The 21,556-nt window shown below is 41.8% G+C and overlaps 2 non-coding genes across 2 annotated transcripts; both read right to left on the bottom strand.

Moving 5' to 3' along the window:
* Positions 1-19,521: 19,521 nt before the first annotated feature.
* Trnat-ugu (transfer RNA threonine (anticodon UGU)) lies at positions 19,522-19,596 on the bottom strand. Its single transcript has one exon. It is a non-coding gene; the product is annotated as a tRNA-Thr (tRNA).
* A 323-nt stretch (positions 19,597-19,919) lies between these two features.
* Positions 19,920-19,994, bottom strand: Trnat-ugu (transfer RNA threonine (anticodon UGU)). Its single transcript has one exon. It is a non-coding gene; the product is annotated as a tRNA-Thr (tRNA).
* Between the last annotated feature and the right edge of the window lie 1,562 nt (positions 19,995-21,556).

The raw sequence follows: 21,556 nt of genomic DNA on the forward strand, positions 1-21,556 counted from the left end.
CTTAACTGAACTATCACTACAGATTGTCCTTCAAATTTAATAGATATTCCTCTCAGAACTTAGGATAACAACTCCTATGAAATCATGCTAGAACTGTATCGTGGATAAAGTTGAAGGTCCGTCGCACTGTGTTTCATTTCATAATCACTTATTTATAGTTCGCAGTTTAAGTCTACAGAGATATTGTTGTGAAACAGTTGGAACCACCCCCAAACATGCTACTGTGGTAACACTCTACCTTCAGAACTAAGCATACAACGAAATGTACACAGTTTTTTTTATCATAATCCTTGCAAGAAATATATCTTGAGATTTTTACTACTGGTTTTCTGTGATATATAACTTGCACTTTACTTTCAGTTACTTAGCAGTAGTATGTATTTACTATAGTATGGTGCAAATATACAAGAATTAGAGAAATTAAAACTTCATATAAAATAAACTGTAATTTACGGTGTCTGTACACAACATTCATGGACACAAAAGTCTTCCAACAACATCAGAAAGATTCCAGTTTCTAATATGAAGAAAACATGGTCAAAATTTACAGACTATGGAAAGATATTGCTCTTACATGAAATACAGTTGTTTAATCAAACGATTAATGAATTTTAGTAAACTTATTTCATCATAGTTCTACCTATAAGAAAGACAATGATGCTTTGCTTGCTCTGATTAGTGCATTAGAAAATATACGATACTGGGACAGTGTTTAATTTAATGCAATTGATGCTTTTGACACATTTCATTGAATTTAATTCTACAAGAACATCATGTTCTCGTCAGAACGAATATGAAACAAAGGACAGTGGAATGAAAGGTAGTTCGCTGAAATGTGTGTTTCACTCTTTGTGTTTCTACATAATAACTACGTGACAAGCAAATAACGTTGTTAATAAGACACCGTATTAATTTAATTAAATTTGAAGGTTAATATGTGGATACTGATCTAGTAATTCAGTATGAAAGATGATAACCTAATAATCATGAGGTATGAGAAGGCAGTAGTAGGAAAATGAACAGGAGGAGGAGTTACGGAAGAATATGGGTTTGGTAGTAGGAATGAGAAAGGAGAAAGACAAAGTTTTACGTTAAATTTCAGGTGATAGTAGCAAGTACTCTTTTCAAGAATCACAAAAGGAGGAGGTACTCTTCGAAAAGGCAAGAAGACACGCATTGGTTCCAGCTGGATGAAAACATAGTCAGAGATTCCGAAATCAGTTACTGGATTGTAAGGCGTACCCCAGATATAAACGCAGATCACAATTTAGTAACTATGAAGAATAGACTGAACTTTAAGAGACTTATCCAGAAGAATCAATGTGCAAAGAAGTACTGAATAATGATGAGAAGCGTCTCACGTTCTCTATGTGAAAACTGCGACAAGGCAGCCTTCAGTTGGTGATAATATCAGATGTTGGGCAGACATAAAGAGGTACAAGGAAGGTAACTGCGAAGAAACCTTGGGTAACTGAAGAAATGCTTAAAGTGAGCGTCACTGAGGAATGAAACAAATAGGACGTGCGGGGAAGCCAAGGCGAAATGGCTGCAGGAAAGATATGAAGAACTCGAAAAAGAAGAGATGATAGGAGTGACTGACTCAACTTATGGAGGAATCAAAACAACCTTCGGTGAAATTAAAAGTTGGGGCAGCAATATTAAAATTGTAATAGGAATTCCACTGTTAAACGCAGAGGAGAGAGCGGGTAGGCAGAGAGAGTAGACTGAGGGCGTCTCTTAGGACGACGGTTTGTCCGATGAGGTGACAGAAGAAATACGCGTCGACGTGGAAGTCGTACGGTAGCTAGTATTACAGTCAGAATTTAACAGAGCTTTGGAAGGCTTGTGATTAAATAAGGAAGAGGGGTTGGGTAACATTCCTTCGGAATTTCTAAAATCATACGTGGACGTGACAACCAAACACCTTCCGTTTGTGTGTAGATACTATGTGAGCGGCGGTATATTGTCAGACATTCGATAAAATTTTCTCCGATAACACAGCATACATCTACGATACTTATAAGAATAATACACAGAAGAATGGAAACGGAAACTGAGGATCTGTTAGATCATCAGTTTGGCTTTAGGGAAGATAAAGGCACAATACACGTTACACTTGTTAACTAGAGTATAACTGTAAAGAAGTCAAGACACGTTTACAGTACTTATCGACTTAGTTTGAGAAAGCTTGAGAAAAAGTCTTGCATGTTCCTGCGTGTACCCTGAAGCAGTTTCTAGGACCATCTCATCACATCAACATGAAGCTTAATCGGACAGGCAGAGGGTAAACTATACCTTCTAAGGGTTCGGGACTGGACTAACAGCCTCTGCGACCTGTGCAGCCTCAATTCGTGACCTTGACGTCTTCCCAAGAGTAAACAATAAAAAAATCATCTAGAGGGATTTACGCCGTGGATCGAATTAAAACACACATCGAAGTTACTTGCGAAAGGGTTAACAATTTCTGCTCGGACCCCTCATCGGAATTTTCTCGAAGTCTGCAAGCATCAGGGTATGGAAGGCTTCTATTATCGGAATCGAACCAGTCTGAAGCCTACTTCATTTGGAATCGGAGACCAGAAAGGCTCTCAGAGTCCACGCAACTGTTTCCGGAGGGGTTGGAAAGAAGGAAAACGTCTCAAACATTTGAATGCCGTCATGACTCACCCATACGGAAATCTGCTAACAAGGGAAAGTCCCATTGTACTCCCTGCAGATTTAGTGGTAAGATGGCCCATTGGACATCCCATCAAAAACTGAACACAAATCAAGCGAGAAAAGGGCATGAAGGTGTACTGAACTGTCAAAAAAAGCAGAACAGGAACAGTGAATGGTCTAAGCACAACAAGAGGGGGTTGCGATGGCGACTTTCCCTTGTAAGAGGGTGAGAACCATTTTACTTCACGAACGAGTGCAACTGCTTAGTCGTCACTTCATAAGAAAATTATTCAAACTTCTTGCGCAGTGGTATATTGTAATGTGTTATTCATCGGTGTCGTGCAATTGCTTCTGTCATTTATGGATGGTGGAAACTGGCATGGCTTGTAGCAAGTCAGGCGGGCTATTGTAGGACTAATTTCAATGTAATTTTAGGACGATAGAGATTCAAATAAGTAATGAAAGATGGAAGCAATGGAAGTAGCAGTATGTGGGCAAGGTTTTAACAATTTTTTACATGTTTTGTTTTCTCAAATAAACGGAGCTGGCTTCCTGTTCGTGAAACCTTCGCGTGTGTCTTCGTTGAAAGTGGTATGATTATGTGAGCGCTATCTGATAGAAAGAATCGCTAGATCCAACTGAAACCTTAAAACTGTATCTGATTTACATTTTAGAAAACGTAAACTGTATCATAAAGAAAGTGTCCTTTGATATTCTGTATTGCGCAGTACAGTGGACTGTGCCACAGTGTATGACGTCACACTGCGTGTCTCCCACGAAACAAAATGAATAAAATTCTACGTAAAATCACAAATAGAATTTTGAAAGAATAACTCTCCAAAATGCTTCTGCGAAAATATACCGTAAATTTACGTATCAAAACTCACTTAATAATCTTCGAATCATTACATGATACACACGTGAATGTAACACTGTACTGCACGAATAAGAATGTTTGACAAACAAGTGAAATCTGAACTGAACTATATCTAAACTGAATTTGATAATAATTCTGAAATGGAATGTTTAACTGTGAATGGTGTGTGTTGTAACTGAAGGTAAATCAGTCCTAATAATTTTTTATGACTTACGTGTGGTAATTGAAATTTGGTACTGCTCAGAAGTGGTGAAAATTGAAATACAGCTAAAAAAGAAGGGCTTGTGCAGTGCGCATCAGAGGCATGGAGCTATTCTATAAGGACCATGCTACAGTTCTAGCCCCTATCGTCCGCAAACTGCAACGCAGTGACACACAATATTACAAAACAAAAATTTCGTGAAGAAGCGGTGGACGATATGGCATATACTGGTTAATTGAAAAGAGCCTTGCATTCAAAAGCTGTATTGAAACTCTAATTCCTTAATATTTGCAACTGTCTTTAGAAATATTACTCACTGTATACATATATACTATGCTATGAATTTGGTTAATAGTTTGGTAAAAGAGTAATGCATCGACAACTCTGAGTGCACGCATCACGACAGATAATTTTACTTGATCTCGTCTCGACAATCAGACTACCTGGCTTATACTAATGAAGAAAAATCACCGAAAATCTGCCTTTCATCAACTCATCATAACTTACGCGCGAACAAGGAATGCAGCGACATCATCAACTGAAAATTTTCTAATTTCTCAAATCAGCCTTTGTCGAATAAAATTTCCAAAATTCAGTATCGTGTACATTTGTATTCTGTGCTCTGGTAGCTATATCCAGACCGGCCAGCGGTGTAATCAATACCTCGACTCTCTCACGTACTTTTCAAAGGTTGCTCAGTGGCAACGGCAATGCTACTGACAACCAAATAGGACATTGCTTGTACTCAGAACCTCTGTAGCGCAACATATCGACTATTGAAGACGTGTGTTAGAAAAATATCCAGTGCTCAAATATGAAGTACTATATATCGAACAAAAATAGATCTCATATCTTTTTCACTGAATACCTTTATAAAAAAAGTGCCTTGAAGAAATCAACAAGTCTGAATTAAGGACATAGTGTTATAGTATGATATTAGTAATGTTTAATCATTAATGTTTAATACAGTCTATTATTGTCCAAAGTATTGTTGCCATTCCAATGTAGAAACTGTATAGTACTAAGAACACAACAACAAAAGCCAATTTTGTTATTAACAGATTTTAACGATTTGTATATTACCACGATCAGATTATTTCTTAAATGCAGCATGATACACTGCAGCTTACGATTTTCAGGATAATAACCTTACATGTCACATAAAACTCTTACGAGTGTTTTTATGCGTATGGAAACGGAGTTTAGCTTTGTAGACAGATATTCCTAGCTCTTCTGTTCACCATTAATGTTGAACTTTTACAACACGCAATTGCGGTAGTAATTTATTTAGATAGGAAATGGTGATGACACATAATGAATGTCTTCTCTCTTTCTCTTCCCCTCCCGCCCTCCTCTCTCTCTCTTTTTCTTTCTCTCTGTCTGTATGCGTTCCTGCATTACGGTCAGTACTATTTAAGTGCATCTATAGCTCTTCACCAGCTCTTAGTAGCCGGTAGTGGTCTTCAAAAAGTAATCGATATTTTCCACAACATTATTGATGGTTAATCGTTTTCCTCCAATTAGAATATCCCCAATACGTATCGAAGTTACTAAAAAGATGTCCCTGTTATCTGGTTACTATTATACGAGATTATCCTCTGTGTCGTGTGTAACTTGCGTCAGTTTGCTTTAAATTCAATAGATTACCCACGATATCTTAAGTGTGGGAAAAACTCAGCAGGCAGCCACTTACTAATTCCATGCGATTTACTCGACTAAACCTGAAAACGCTTGTATTAAAAAGTAGTGTATGACTAAGAGTGAATATCTGACCGAGAAAACAATGACCGTAAGAATGATAAATGCTAGTCAGTAACTGTCGCTCTCTTTCAAACTGCAGTTAATCTGGCAATAATTCATCGGTACTGATTCGTGACGCCTCCGCCTCGGTTTGGGAGGGTCTCTCCCGCGTGTGTGACGTAATCCTCTGGCCATCAACTAAATTGAAGTGCTCATAACAGCCGGCGGGCGTTCGTATTATGTGAGTAAACCTCGCAGCGAAGGCCAGCTGCTGCAGCACTGGACTCGCAGATTTCATTACAATGGTCCGTGGCCCTGATTACACTGCGGAATCTGCTCGCCACGCTTTGAGTGGCTTCCGCATTCAACAAAAAATTTATACGGATGTGATTCTGGCTGCACGAACGCAGTTACATGTGATAGTGCCTGTCATAATCGGGGAACAAATCTGTTATAGGATGGTACGCTGCCGGAAAAAAATGCAGATCCCTCAAGGACAAGGTTAATTTAATGCAAAGTAAGATGAGAGGTAGTTCATCATCGTAGGATACACGACAACAAATTCAGATCTATTAAGACACAAATGTCACTACAGACTGAGCTCAGATAGTCGTATCCGTACCCAGTAAACCCCGCCCCTCCCCTTCCCCTCTGGCGGCCATTGCAGACGTGTGTTCCTGCATGCAGACATTCATAAAGGTGGCGAATGGTATCCTGCGATACACTGTCCAAAGCATCTTGCACCTTTTGTTGCTGTTACCGAATAATACTTGTAGGTCGTGCAGAATGAGGAAGTTACCACTCTATCATGTCTTACACGTGTTCATTTGCCGAAAGAACTCGATGAATAAGAAGAGCCGTATGTGGGCGTGCAATGTTCTGCTGAAGCAACACAACACCTTCCTGTAGAAGATATGGCAGTAGTACGGGGATAACAGCCTGTACAATGTTGCATAAAAACATAACGTGACCGCCAGTTGTAACTTAGGTGAATGCATCCTGGAGTAGGCAACTCAATAGGTCTACGCCATACAAATGTATGTCGATGACTCGTACACAGACAGAAGAGTACAGAGCTCCATTCTAGTCTCCAGGCAACTCTTTCTCGACACCATAGTAGCCATTAGATTAGATTCGATTCGATCAGAACTTGTTCCATAGATCATGAATACGACACTTCGTAATGATGTGGAACTCGTCAGGTTAATAAAAGGTGTCTGTACAAGATATTACATTACACAAAATATTACATGACACTTAATTTTTTTAATTTTTCTATTTTTTTGTGGGGATTGGGGAAATTACTCACTTACTATATCCAAAAATGCATCTAGTGAGTGGAAGGAGTTGCCATTAAGAAATTCTTTTACTTTCCTTTTAAATGCTATACGGCTATCTGTCAGGCTTTTCATGTTATTAGGTAAATGACGAAAGACATTTGTGGCAGCATAATCTACCCCCTTCTGAGGCAAAGTTAGATTTAACATTGAGTAGTGAAGATCTTCCTTTCTCCTACTGTTGTAGCCATGTACACTGCTATTACTTTTGAATTCATTCGGATTGTTAATAACAAATTTCATAACTGAATATATATATATATATATATATATATATATATATATATATATATATATATATATTGCGAGGCTGCAGCGAAGATCTCTAGCTCTTTAAATAAGTGTCTGCAGGATGATCTTGGATGAGCTTCAGCAATTATTCTGATTACACGCTTTTGTGCAATGAACACTCTTTTACTCAATGATGAGTTACCCCAGAATATTATGCCACACGAAGGCAGAGAATAAGCGTGGTAAGCTAATTTACTCAGATATCACCAAAATTTGCAATGACCCTAATAGCATAAGTAGCTAAACTGAAACGTTTCAGCAGATCTTCAGTGTGTTTTTTCCAGTTCAACCCCTCATCAATGCATACACCTAGAAATTTTGAATATTCTACCCTAGCTACCGATTTCTGATCGAAGTCTATATTTATTAATGGTGTCATTCCATTTACTGTGTGGAACTGTATGTACTGTGTTTTGTCAAAGTTTAATGAGAGCCCATTTGCAGAGAACCACTCAATGATTTTCTGATAAACATCGTTTACAATTTCACCAGTTAAATTGCTGTCTGTTGGGTGTGATAGCTACACATGTATCAACGGCAAAAAGCACCAGCTTGCCTGGGTTGTCGTCCTATCACTTTACCGTACCCAGCGACGAATATTATATTTAACAACGAAATTCGCCAACAGCCGTGCAAATTGAGAAATTAATTTCGGCAATTCATTGTGCTATCTTTAGGCCCCATACGCACCTCTAAAAATAAAGGATTTTGAGAGGTGCATTAACGAAACTGGTGGCGAAAACAAAATAAAAGAATTTCTTAATTTGACGGGCAGTTTGGCGAATTTATTCGTTAAATATTTGACCAGCGGCTGTTCCGCGTCCACAATGGGTCAACTGGGACTGTATGTTTAAGGGTGTATACGCCCCGACACAACCGGGAGATCCGGGAAAAACGCGGGAATTTTTTCATCAGGAAGTAAACCGGGAAAAACACGGCAATTTTTTAGTACTCTGGGAATTTTTCAGAGTTTCAGCTTTCAATCACATTTTTGTGATTTTGATTGCTAACAACTGATAGACTAACAGAGAATGTTACTCTACCTCGCTACTGTAGAATTGTATTGCAGCAATAAGACATAAACTAGAGAAAAAAATTAAGTCAAACTTAAGTAGCAAAGGAAATGGGCCATTTACAACAAAACAAACTGCACTCGCACACGTCAGCCAACAGCAAAACGTGTTTAAGATATTAGGACGAAAAACTATGCAATACTTCATAACAGCAAACTGCTTGCGATGAGCGTGACGTCACAATTGTTTCCGTTAGCTTCGTTAGAGTAGACGCCAGTCGCATATGAACAGTACATTCTCCCGCTTCTGGCTACATGAAGTGGGGCCGTAGTGAGCAGGCAGATGCTGCCCGGAAAATATTTTCTGCCACGCATTGTTGACATTTAGTTACTTTCCTGTTTCCTCTTTGTTTACAGATCCCACGTCATATGAAAACAAAAGGGATTTCTGTGGCCGGGAGCCATCAATTCGTAGATTTCATAGATAAAATAGATTCACATAATAATGGAAGGCTAAAATAAGTGATTCGTTTCAGTTTTTTTTTTATTTTAGTTCCAGGTTTTTAACAGTCAAGCATTAATCGCCTAGCAGAACTGTGAAGTTATTTTCGTCGGTTTCCTAAGGAAATTTGGTTGTTAGTAATCTTTACCGCTGAGGCAGTCAATTTATTTGAAATGAAGTGTTTCGTTCCATACTATTGGCTAGTTTCAACTGTTTGCTGGATTTCAAGTGCACGTTTTCGTCTTCTGGAAAATACGGCATTATCAATAAAATGAAATAAGCGTATTTCATTTGACTCCACGATAATAAAGAACCAAACACGAGATAATGCAGAAAATTTACATCCAGAAAAACACACTGAAAAGCTTAATATCAGGTTGGGGCCTATATCGTTGTAAATCTATACATACGAATGTACACTAAGCGGAATTGGGTAGTTTAGTATCGTTTACGAAATTACGATGCTCTTGGATTATCATCTGATGTCCTGTTTCTTTTGTTACGCTATGCAAGTTCTCTTAATGCTTTAAACGTACAAACATACAGACTGCACACGGGCAGTAACAACTGTTTTATGGCGGTCAATGGCAACTGATGAAACGAACCTGTTTCTAATAGCTCGCGGGAAAATATTGCGAATGGTGGTTTGAAAAGAGTCACTGTCAATGAAAGTATCCTTTTACGTAAGATGAATTATGATGCACATGAGAATGTGCGATGAATTTCCTAAATCATAGAGCGTTTGACTCTCGTTTAAAACTTACAATTATCCTGGCGCATTTGTGTGATGTATCTTAAAGTGTAACACATGTAAAAAAGACCACTTTATACATGAAACCTTAGCTTTTCTGGTGGCTAATTGATCTTAGAGACCAGTATTATATGTCAAAGCGTAGCTTCCCTTGCAGCCACACGTGTATATTAATTTAAACCATTAACTTTTTCCACCGAGAGAGGTGACGCAGTGGTTGGCACACTGGATACGCAGCCGGGAGGACGATGGTTCAATTTCGCGTTTGGCCGTCCTGGTTTTGGTTTTCCGTGATTTCCCTACATCGCTTCAGGCAAATGCCGGGAGGGTTCCTTTTACGGGGCACGGCCAACTTCCTTTCCCATCCTTCCCCAGTGCGATGAGACCGATGACCTCGCTGTTTGGTCTCTTCCCCCAAATCAACCCAACCCCATTAACTTTTCCTACGCGTGTTTTGCACTAATTAACAGTGATGTTGCTGTTGACTGACTACATCACGTGTTCTATGCTCTCAATATCTGCTTTCATTGGCTGGCGAGATCACTTGCCTTGAGCTACGTTTGACTTACAAATATGCATCACAATCTCGATTTCAATGCTTCGGAAACTAACGTGCTGGGTTTGGTGGAATTCGTATTTATACTTTTCCAATATGAAAATATGCAGCGTATTTGTGGCTGCATATTACTTTCTTTTCCCGCTCGCTGTTGTTTACTAATATGCCGGGAATTTCAAGCCGGTGCATGAAACCTTAACCCCTCAACGGATTAAAAAGTTGTACAGCTCTGAGGGAAAGTATCCTGTCATTGAACACAGAAAAAGTGTATTTTTAACCGGGAAATCCGGGAAATTTTTTTACTTGTCCGCGTATACATCCAATGTTCTCTTAACCCTGCTGCAAGTAGATGGTTCCAGATGCTCACTGATGAAACATTAGGTGGAACACAAGCCCGGATTTCGTCCCTGGAAGATGTTCGTTTGACAACCGCTGACCATGCATTGCCTCCATCTTCACGTGGTCCTATACAGTGCTGACGTCCAGAACCTAGACTACATGCGTGGGAATGTTCCACATATCTCTGTTGAAAGCAGTGACATATCATCAACACTTGGTGCTCAGCATGTGTAGCAATCCGTCAACACGCCTGTACAGCTTCTTGAAGGTTCACAATGGTACCTCATTCAAATGGCTGAAGCGGTTCAGCAGGAGTACGTACTCTTCGATGTGTCTTGTTTGTACTCTAGAAAGAATATTGCGAGAAGTTTTCATCTCTACATTCAGCACAGTTCCCGCCTGCAGAGTCACATCACTGGGTGAACATACGGGCCTTGTGAGTACCACCTGATTGCCAAAGACATAAATGAATCGCTGAAACTACAACCTGTTAGTATGCACATACGAGTATTACACCCTTGTGCTACTGAACACAGTTCCTGGTGGCAGTGCTTTCTTTCCCAGCAATGCATACGTAAAATACCGAATTTATAGGAACTACGATTAAGGAGCTGAATACGTTCCCAGAAGGTGGAGGCTTAATCTCAGCTCACCCTTTCTGATTTATGTTCCAGACTTCAGCCATTGTGATGCGCCAATGAGTCGCTAAATTTTAACATTCCTGTTTGTTACGGAAATAATCGGGGAGATGTTTTACTACTTTCAAATTATTGAACCGTTCGTCATGCTTATTTGTCAACGTACAGTCAGACACATTATTTGCGAGCACAGAGCGACTGATTATCGTGTGCTGTCGAGCCTTTAGGAAGGTACCCTCCCCACTCGTAATATGAAAATGGAGAACCCTTCACTTGGTATAACGAGAAGTACTCTCTGCCACGCACTTCAGCGCCGTTTACAGTGTGTTGAAGTAGATGTTGATGTAGAAGTCTTCATGTCGAAAGTGTGACGGTAGCCAGTTTTCATGTGCCGTCGTAATGTACATTCACTATATTCGAACTTCATTTGGTCTGTCATTCACAAACGGTGTGAAGGAGAAAGTCGCTACGATTATTTTGGAATTTATGTGTCGAAGGAATCGTCTAGCACAGCTGATGACTGTGGGCGGTGGACAACAGCATGTAATCAGTACGACCTCTGGCTCTTTCCTCACTATGAGCTACAGAATGCACAATCCTACCGTTCACTTTATATTACAAGACTTAAAGACTAAACACACTGCTGCATTGTTGCTCGCTCACAGTAATAAAAGTAAAAGTGTGTCGTATAAGAGTGTCAAAGAGAACGTGAGATCGGTGATGGAGTGGTTCAGGAGGGCAACTCCTACTACCGAGCGAGGTGGGGCAGTGGTTAGCACACTGGACTCGCATTCGGGAGGACGACGGTTCAATCCCGTCTCCAGCCATCCTGATTTAGGTTTTCCGTGATTTCCCTAAATCGTTTCAGGCAAATGCCGGGATGGTTCCTTTGAAAGGGCACGGCCGATTTCCTTCCCAATCCTTCCCTAACCCGAGCTTGCGCTCCGTCTCTAATGACCCCGTTGTCGACGGGACGTTAAACTCTAACCACCACCACCACCGCAACTCCTACTATGACTCGTAGGCCATACAGAACCCTCTAAGATATGTATTCAGTGATTTTTGCCCCAACCTGGAGACTGTTCGTAAGTATTTCTGCTGAATATTAGTATGATCGTATAATGGCAGCGATGTTAAGCAAGAGGGCTATGAAGACTGAAGGAAGGAAAAGACCACATTAGGAAAATATTAGCCGGCCTGGTATGGCACACCAGGATGATACATGTTACACAGTTACCACCTACTGCAGAGTTTAACATTGTGATTGTTGTCGAGACAGGAAGATCACGTCGAGGAATATAATGCAGCTAGGAACAAAATTACGAGAGTTGGAACTGTAATAGTGGCAACAATGTATTACAGCTCGTACAGAAACGATACGTATTTCATAGTTTTACTGACCTTCAAAGTAGTCACCAGCATTGTGTATAACCTGCTGCCAGCGATGTGGAACTCGTAGGATACTCTTAGCAGTGCCAGTTGTGTTGAGAGCTCGAGCGGCGCGGTTTATTACCCGACGAATTTGTAGCAGTTCTGAAGGGAATGCCGTGAAGTGTTTCCTTCAGTTTAGAAATCGAGTTGAACTCACGAGGGCTTAAGCCAGGGGAGTGCAGTAGGGGGTATAGCACTTAGCAGCCCCATCAATGAAACAAATCAGTAATAGCTTGCACTAAACTTGCTTGAGCATTGTCCTGCAGAATGATGGTCAGGCCCTGCAGAAAGTGTCAGCACTTCTGTCTCTTAGCTCATCGTAGGTTGTGTTCCAAAAATGAACAGCATGACATGCAGGGCGAGAGTCGATGAGTGCCTTCCGGAATGACGACATCACTCAGGGAATGCCACGAACACATTCCCCAGACCAAATGTATGCATGGTTTTTGCTTCGAGACATTTCACGCCGTACACGCCAGCGACCGTCTCTCTGATGGAGCGTGATGGAACGTGATTCCCCTGGACAGACCAACTCTCTCTCGCGATCAGTTGTGGTACTACGGTGGAAATTCTAGACTTCGACGCTGATGAGCAGCAGCTAGCACGGGTGCATGAACCAGGCGATTGCTGAAAAGCCCCATACGCAGCAACTTTCGCTGAACCGTCGCTGAGGAGAGACTGTTGGTGGTCCCTTGGTTCACCTGCGACGTCAGTTGCTCAACAGTTGCAATTATATTCGCCCGTACATGCCCCCGCAGCCGTTGTCCACCTCTGTAATCCACGCCATTTTGCCAGACACGGTATACGTTAACAACGACTGCACGCAAACAGTTAACAAACTTAGCCGCTTGGGAAATGCTTCCACCATTGAGCCGAAAGCCAACGATCATGTCCTTGTGGACTTAAGATAAATCGCTCCATTTCCGCATTAGGACAACGACTGATCTGTTTTCCGGGTTCCCATGTGCTAGTGTTGCACATGGTTATAGCACGTTGACGTCGAACCTAGGCAGTGTTGACAGTAATGTGACTGGACCATGAACAGTACTTACAGTGTCTCCCCTCCTCTATTTCGTTAACGTTCATAGCTTGTTATGCAGAAGAAGCACACGAGTGATCTAGCGCCAGACCTGAAGATCCATAGCTACTTCAGCTCGCAGTCACTCCACACCTATCCGTTGGCAATGCCAGGAACGACCACTGCCGGCAAAACTGTGGTCTCCAGGAGCAATACACCACTGCTTGCCGCGGTGAGATAATCGGAGTGTGAGCAGTTAAAGGGACCGCGTTACAGAAAACAAGCGGGACTGTTCAGAGTACATTGTAATAGTAGTTACACTACTGGTCATTAAAATTACTACACCACGAAGATGACGTGCTACATACGCGAAATTTAACTGACAGGAAGAAGATGCTGTGATATTCAAATGATTAGCTTTTCAGAGCATTTACACGAGGTTGGCGCCGGTGGCGACACCTAGCACGTGCTGACATGAGGAAAATTTCCAACCGATTTCTCATACACAAACAGCACTTGACCGGTGTTGCCTGGTGCAACGTTGTTGTGATGCCTCGTGTAAGGAGGAGAAATGCGTACCCTCACGTTTCCAACTTAGATAAACGTCGGATTGTAGCCTATCGCGATTGGGTTTATCGTATCGCGACATTGCTGCTCGCGTTTGTCGAGATACAATGATTGTTAGCAGAATATGGAATCGGTGGTTTCAAGGGGATAATACGGAACGCCCTGCTGGATCCCAACGGCCTCGTATCACTAGCAGCCGAGATGACAGGCATCTTATCCGCATGGCTGTTACGGATCGTGCAGCCACGTCTCGAACCCTGAGTCAACAGATGGGGACGTTTGCAAGACAACAATCATCTGCACGAACAACAGTTCGACGACGTTTGCCGCAGCATGGACTATCAGCTCGGAGACCATGGCTGCGGTTACCCTTGACGCTGCATCACAGACAGGAGCGCCTGCGATGGTGTACTCAGCGATGAACCTGGGTGCACGAATGGCAAAATGTAATTTTTTCGGATCAATCCAGGTTCTGTTTACAGCATCATGATGAACGCACATTGGAAGCATGCATTTGTCATCGCCATACTGGCTTATCATCCGGCGTGATGGTATGGGGTGCCATTGGTTACACGTCTCCGTCACCACTTGTTTGCATTGACGGCAGTTTGAACAGTGGACGTTACATTTCAGATGTGTTACGACCCATTGCTCTACCCTTCATTCGATCTCTGCAAAACCATACATTTCAGGAGGATAATGCACGACCGCATGTTACAGGTCCTGTACGGGCATTTCTGGATACAGAAAATGTTCGACTCCTGCCCTGGCCAGCACATTCTCCAGATCTCTCATCAATTGAAAAGTCTGGTCAATGGTGCCCAAGCAACTTACTCGTCACAATACGCCAGTCACTACTCTTGATGAACTGAGGCATCGTGTTGAAACTGCATGGGCAGCTGTACCTGTACACGCCATCCAAGCTCTGTTTGACTCAATGCCCAGGCGTACCTAGGCCGTTATTACGGCCAGAGGTGGTTGTTCTGGGTACTGATTTCCCAGGATGTATGCACCCAAGTGGCGTGAAAATGTAATCACATGTCAGTTCTAGTATAATATATTTGTCCAATGAATACCCGTTAATCATCTGCATTTCTTCTTGATGTAGCAATTTTAATGGGCAGTAGTGTATTTATCTTATTTAGTGCAGACTAACAATGCCTTTATATTTACGTGAAGTGCACCGTTTATTAAGAATCTGCTGACTGGTCTTTGAATTTAAATTTCAACTGAAATATATTTAACAACATATTCCGGCTTATTATGCCGGTTAGAGTTTATTTCTTGTAGTGACACAACGCTCCATTCCCACCCACGGAGGACACAATAAGTGTGAAAGACTTGTCTGACGGCTTACGGCAGCAGAGACGTAAGTTTTCTGCTTGTCACAATAACTTAAATTAACTGTCATATTGAACTGTTCTCTATTGTTTAATTGTCTGTCTGATAGAGTTGCGTGTGTTTTAATTGAAATGCGTTCCACCCCCAATTGTTTGTTCCAGAGAGCCAACGAAAATTCAGCATAAGTCGAAATCCGATTTTTCATATGAAGAAGTTAACAATGAGGAGCTGGATTTAAGTGTAGGCGTACATTTTTTGAAAATGACACACACCGAAATGGTATTAACGTTCCGGGCAGTTAGTAAATATTCGTTTGCAGTGACAGAGCCTATCCAAAACTGCAATAAAGCAACATGGATGTCGTTCTGCAACAGTCGGTGTATCCTTTACAATCTTTCATAGTCTGACATCAGTTTGTGTGTCACATGTGACACAAAACATGTTCGGTATTACTTCAATAAATCTATCAACGGTGCTTCTAAATTTACTTATAACTGGACAATTATCATTATATAATGTAAAGGTTTTCCAATATGACGATAATATTTAACATAATTTTATTTGATATTTCATTTTTTGCGGTAACGTTCTGATTGAAATTTTACAAAATCCATGTTAGCTAAATTACGTGGTCAGCTCGAGGAGGCGAAACTTCAGGAAAACCACAAAATGCCACTAGGATTCTGGCGTACATAAAGGGTAAATGTGATGTATTGTACTAAATTCCAAATTCCATTGTCCGCCGGAGCAGATACAGAAGCGGATAAAAGACCTGAGACGCGGATATGTGTGTGGATATCAGACTTGCATACGCTGACGGCATATCCTTATCCATGCAGGCATCTACCTAGTCACTTACACATTTTTCTGGCCAGGGTATGGCGACAGGGATAGGCGAGCTTCACAGTAAAGAAAAAAGGAGAAATAATGATGCTCCAGGACGTGACTAGCCCAGAAAACCTGTCAAATTCCAAGTCATCAAATAAAAAATAGAGATAATTAAAGAAATACAATTAAATTCTACAGGATGCTACAAAATGCCGTCAATATATGTTACGTAGATCCCATTAAAATACATAATTTGTACGGTATTTCGATAAATATAAAAGTTAGGAGTGTCAACGGTCACGAAATTACATATTTTTAAGAATCACGTGTTGCTAATATTGTGTATACACCATGAAATGTTTGTGAAATAAAAGTAATGGGGCTATCTACATCACAAGCTTTACATAGGGTCTTCTGAAAATGACCTCTCAAACACCTGGGACACTCACAGGTCGGCAGGAAGGAAAGAACGGGGGATACCACGTCTAGAGATAATGTTTTTCCGAACTAAAAGAGCAAATATCTAAAACAATGAGGTCTGCTCTGCTACACTTTCTGGATGTAAGAGCGAGAATAATGCATTACGCCTGTCAGCCACGAAGTAAAGTGGTAAAGCATACTGCTAAGCAATACACAATGTGTATACATCGACACCTCACTTTATGCATGGATTTTTTTTTACTGCCGATAGTCTCGGTTCTGTGTTAGATAGGGAGTTAACAAATTTGCCACGTTAGTTGACAACAAACGTAGCGGAAGACAGAATCACTGCGAATTAATTTGGTACTTCATCGAGTAGACATGAAAAAGTGGCAGTCAGTTTTCTTCCTTTATTCCTGCGACATACGTTTATGTCTCAAGCATTATACAGGGTGATCCACTAAAATATGCAAATATTTTAATATGTTATTCTAGAAGTAAAACTAAAGGAAAATTGTTCACACAAACATAGGTCTGCAATTTTTTAGTTACGGAGTTACAGATAATAAAAGATTTTGCTTGAAATTTAGCAACTTCGCTAATATAAATCCATGCAAAACTGTACGAGGTTAAAGTAAAGCACGATTTTCATTTAATTTGCTGTTATTTGTGTGGTGAATCTAATAAAATATGTCCCAGACGTGTATCTGCAGTACTTTTTCAGAACATCTAGAGAAGCAAAGATTATTACTCAAGTAAATTTGTTTACTTTCCATTATGAATATAGAAACTTTTATGTCATTGTTGGCAACCATCAGTGAGTTGTTTCAGTCGTTTGTTAACCTTGAAACGAGTTAGTTTTCTGTATTGTTCAGTGAAAGAACATAATAACAACAGTGTATTTAAGTGAAACCACAAAGTAAGCGTCGTAGTTTGCAGATTATTTATGAAATAGGGAAGCCTTTCAAATTTACGATAGAGTAATACACAGATATGGTGTTTATTTGTGGCAAATGTGATCGTAATGCTACGGCCGCAGGTAACGATTGTCGGGTACGTTATCCAACTCTGAGGATGTACGAACCATTAGTTTAGTATTTCAAATGTTACGGGAGACAGGTTCTCTAGTTAGCGCTCATAATCTGGATATTCTGGAGAATTAATGCAGATGCACGTCTGGGACATGCAGATACACGTCTGGGACATATTTTATTAGACTCACCAGATCAATAGCAACGAAATAAATAGAAATCGTGCTTTACTTTAAGCTCGTATATCTTTGCGATGACTTTATATTAGCGAAGTTGCTGAATTTCAGGCAAAGTCATTTATTAGCAGTAACATTTGCCGTCCTATGTTTATGTGAACCTTTTTTTTAGGTTTACTTGCAGAGTAACATACTAAAATATTTGCACATCCTCTAGGATCACCTTGTATATTAATGCCCGGTATGCATCATAGCTGAACGGAGAACAGCGATATTCTGTTTGTATACTGCAGTAGTAAAAAGAGCGTGTAACTAGCTTATAGTGGAAAGCGAGTAGCATGAGTATGAATAAGGCGACGTTGCATCGAGCTCATAAGGAATACGTTTTGTTTACCTTTCGAGACGTGCGACAACTAACTCGTGTTTTAAGAGGCAGCTACAATGCTACGCTGTATCACAAAATTGTTCTCATTTCTTGGTTACTTATTTTTCACTGTCCACCCAGCGCTTACGCGTTCCTCAAAACTATCGATCCCTTCCGTAGTAGCCATACTCCCCCAAATTGCCTTTTTATACCTGCACTGTCCCCAGCGGCGACGCAGCGGGGAAGCCCCGTGCAGTCGTTAACTCTTACGACCAGGCTCCGGGGAACCCCTTGCGGCGCCTCCGACAGTCGTGCCACCTAAACGGCGCGAGCGACGGCTGGGGTTGGGAGGCTCGGCAATCGTTACTACTGCCTCCCTGCCGCACATCCCGTCGGAGCCCGCACCCGCGGCGAACACAGCCGTCTCCAAACAATTACACGCAGCTTTATAAGCTCTGTCGCTTATCTGCCGGGAGTACGGACCACTGCCGGCGAAACGGCACGGCAAATAACGTACCTTTCTTTTTTAATCTCCCTCCAGCTCTTTTTTTTCCCTCTCCCTCCCCTTCCCGCCCTCCTTTTCTGAAACGCTCATTTTCTCCGACAAGGGGAGGGGGAAAAGGGGGTGGAAGAGGAATAAAGAAGCGGCAGGAAGGACAAGAAAGATGTGGGCGGAACGGAAATTTGTTAGAGAGCACAAAATGCAAACAAGGAAGCACTTCCCCCTTTCTCGATGTGCTGCCATAATGCTTCAGAGCGAAAGGATGGCACTGCAGAGGCAGGGAGAGTAGTTTGCCGGAAGCGGGTACGTCGGCCGGATATCCTCTCCACGCAGAAGTTGGCGGCACTGTTTAACTTGGCTCAAGCGGGCCTCTAATAATCCCCACGCCAGAGCGCTGCCACTGCCGGGCGACACCACACCTGAATTCTCCCCGCACCCCTCCCTCAGCCCGTGGCCAATCTCCTCCGTGACCCACAAGTTTGTACATTAAACACGTCTTCACCTCTCCCCCTACGAGCTCGGCTACACGTCACCCTCTGCCCCGAGCAGCGAGATCGCTCGCTTGTTAGGTAATGAGGGGCGCTGTCTGCCGTTGTAATGAAACTCGCCTTCGGCAAGAAACAACCCCAGAAATTTCTCACAAATTACGCAGCTTTAGCCAAGGAGAGGATTTCGCTTGGGAGTGGAGCCAAAGTTCACAATCTTCGCGCTAATATTTCCAACGCTAATACAACTCCCAGACATTCATATTCTGGCGTAATTAAAGAAATTTGCAGTACACCGTGCAGTTTGGGACTTAGAGCTCACGTTGTCCCGAAGGAATTCCAGTTACCTGACTTACCTAAAGCGAATATAAACACTTAATTAATTGATAATTAAATGGACACCCAAGCTGCAAGCAGGCGTTGATACACTTCGTTGGGGACGTGTTGAAAATGTGTGCCCCGACCGGGACTCGAACCCGGGATCTCCTGCTTACATGGCAGACGCTCTATCCATCTGAGCCACCGCGGGCACAGAGGATAGTGCGTCTGCAGGGACTTATCCCTTGCACGCTCCCCGTGAGATCCACATTCCCAACATGTCCACAACACTACATTCGTAGTGCGCATAATAGATGTTTGCCCATCATACTCATTACTCGTGGCAGATTAATCTACCAAGTCCCGTACGAGTTCGGGCATAGCGTGTGCGTTCGCACAAGAAGGTCAAAGGCCGGGAACCCATATTTTTTAACTATATATGACCATGCAGCTTTGCTAGAAATGAAATGATAAATGGACACCCAAGCTGCAAGCAGGCGTTGATACACTTCGTTGGGGACGTGTTGAAAATGTGTGCCCCGACCGGGACTCGAACCCGGGATCTCCTGCTTACATGGCAGACGCTCTATCCATCTGAGCCACCGCGGGCACAGAGGATAGTGCGTCTGCAGGGACTTATCCCTTGCACGCTCCCCGTGAGATCCACATTCCCAACATGTCCACAACACTACATTCGTAGTGCGCCTAATAGATGTTTGCCCATCATATTCATTACTCGTGGCAGATTAATCTACCAAGTCCCGTACGAGTTCGGGCATAGCGTGTGCGTTCGCACAAGAAGGTCAAAGGCCGGGAACCCATATTTTTTAACTATATATGACCATCATTTCATTTCTAGCAAAGCTGCATGGTCATATATAGTTAACTTAATTAATTATTGGCTTATGTGTCCAAACTCAATTCCAAAGCAATTGCATGTGGAGATACTCTGCCATCAGGCAAACACATGATATTACAACGCAGTATGTCTTGCCATTTCGTTTCACTTCACATCGCTCCATACGTCTATTCTATAATGTTTATGAAAGTAAGTGCTTTTAATGGCTATTCTGCACTTGTGTGGTCATACTGTAAAGACTGTTTCTGTCTGTGTATTCGCAATACGTTTCATTTGCTTATGGTGAGGGCCACTGCGTTTCCCTGCGCGGCGACTCTCTGCATTTTGCTATGTATCGCCACGACTTCTGTGTATACAACAAGCATCACCTGCACAAAGCGTCATGCAGCTTCCGGAGTTATGTGGTAAGTCATTTTTATGCGGGACCTTGCTGGAAACTGACGCCTCTGAATTTTGTATTCAGTTCTAAATATCAGTTGAGGTATCACATGTAATCCATATTACTAGGTCAACTTTCCGGCATCGTTGACGGAAGTTGTAACCTTCCGCCACTAGAGGGCTGCCAACGGCAGCGTGTAAAATACCTGTGTACGCGTAACTGTGTCGGTGCGTCAGAAACAGCATGCTGTAATCGAGTTTCCAACCGTAGTAAAGTTGGTACACACATGGAGCGCATTCTTTTAGCATGACAATGACAGACTACACCCGAGCACCGCTAGCTCACTAACAATGGGACGCCTTGTGTCCACTGTCATCGATCTCTCTCCGTACAGTCCCGATTTGGTCCTACCCGATTCACATCTGTTTTCAAAACTTAAAGTACACTCTCGAGTTCTTCACTTTGATATTGATGAAAAGGTGTAAGCAGAGGTGAAGTTCTGGCTTCGTCAACAGAGTCATATTTTCTACTGTGACTGTGTCTGAAAACTGGTCTCTAGTTGGGAGAAATGTATTCGTCGCCAGGGTGACTATATTGAGAATATATGGATGCGAATAATAAAGATGTAGAACTTTAATAGAGTTTGTTTTATTTAAAAAGGTTTAAGAGTATTAAGATAAAAAATTCGGAAGCGTTGCTTTTCAGCACGCCGTCGTACGTTGTGTATCTTGCAGGGCACGCATGTTATGTTGAGATTACATCAGAAACTCCATCATCATCATCATCATCATCATTTAAGACTGATTATGCCTTTCAGTGTTCAGTCTGGAGCATAGTCCCCCTTATAAAATTCCTCCATGATCCCCTATTCAGTGCTAACATTGGTGCTTGTTCTGATGTTAAGCAAATTACTTCAAAATCATTCTTAACCGAA

Source organism: Schistocerca nitens, chromosome 7 (assembly GCF_023898315.1).
Source record: "Schistocerca nitens isolate TAMUIC-IGC-003100 chromosome 7, iqSchNite1.1, whole genome shotgun sequence".
Classification (NCBI taxonomy): Eukaryota; Metazoa; Arthropoda; class Insecta; order Orthoptera; family Acrididae; genus Schistocerca; species Schistocerca nitens.